Consider the following 1,136-nt stretch of genomic DNA (forward strand, 5'->3'; position numbering starts at 1 on the left):
TTCCGGGAGCCGGAACTCAGCCGCTCCGTGCTCGGTGTAAGCTCCTATAAGTGATACATAGTAATTCTTGAGAAATGAGTAGAGAATGTTGCAATGAACTTTTTCAATTAATAATATTGATGTTTTTTGCATAAAATTATTTATTTTTGTCCACTGTCTTTGGTTTAACAACCAAAGTTATTACCAGTTACCTGGTAAGTACAAAATAAATATAAATAAAAGCAATGAATGAGGGTGGTACAGTAAAAATTTGTAATTTTAGATTGCCTACGTCCTAATCATCACTCCCAGTATGAAGGAAAGAATTGCTGGAGCCTCTCCCGTAGCCCTTTTTCCCACCCTGGTTACTGTCACAGAGCAGACTCAGATCCTAAGGACCTCTTATTCTGAGCATGGCCCAAAAGGTGGGAATATTAGTTGGAGTTCTTTGATACCTTCTTGTGGAAATGCTCAGGTGAAAATGTTCTTTTCAATCTTATATATGTAGGTTTGTATTAGGAAGATCTCTGGTTCTTGTGATGGTTAGTTTTATGAGTCAACTTGACTGGGCTAAGAGATGTCCAGAGAATACAACACTATTGTTGGATATGTTTGTATGGGTCTTTCCCTCCTTTAAGTTTTTCTTTAAAAAAAAAAAAAACACAATATGGGGCTGGGGATGTGGCTCAAGTGGTAGCACGCTCGCCTGGCATGCGCGGGGCGCTGGGTTCGATCCTCAGCACCACATAAAAATAAAATAAAGATGTTGTGTCCACTGAAACCTAAAAAATAAATATAAAAAAAACACACAATATGGACTGCTTCATGAATTTCTGTGTCATTCTTGCACAGGGACCATGATAATCTTCTCTGTATTGTTCCAATTTTAGCATATATGCTGCCGAAGTGGCACTCTAAGTTGTTCTTATCAGATATTTTGGTCACAGAATGCAAAACTGACTAACACATAGGGTTAATATGTCAAAATATGTTTATATTAAATATTGATCAATATTTACCAAATTAACCACAAAGAGGAGGTTTCAGCATACACTCCTAACAAGAATGCCTGTTCCCCACACGCTTACCAACACTTGATATTATGGGTCTATTTAACCTCTACCCTCCCAGTGGTGTTTCTCTGGGTGGGGTATACA

At 38.0% G+C, this 1,136-nt stretch overlaps 1 non-coding gene across 1 annotated transcript; it reads right to left on the bottom strand.

Annotated features, from left to right (window-relative positions):
* Window positions 1-786: 786 nt before the first annotated feature.
* LOC124099279 (U6 spliceosomal RNA) lies at window positions 787-892 on the bottom strand. The gene has a single exon (XR_006853912.1). It is a non-coding gene; the product is annotated as a U6 spliceosomal RNA (small nuclear RNA).
* Window positions 893-1,136: the final 244 nt, after the last annotated feature.

This window comes from Marmota monax, unplaced genomic scaffold, assembly GCF_021218885.2.
Source record: "Marmota monax isolate L192 unplaced genomic scaffold, Marmota_monax_Labrador192_F-V1.1 WCK01_AAM20220418_F8-fsc00011, whole genome shotgun sequence".
Lineage (NCBI taxonomy): Eukaryota > Metazoa > Chordata > Mammalia > Rodentia > Sciuridae > Marmota > Marmota monax.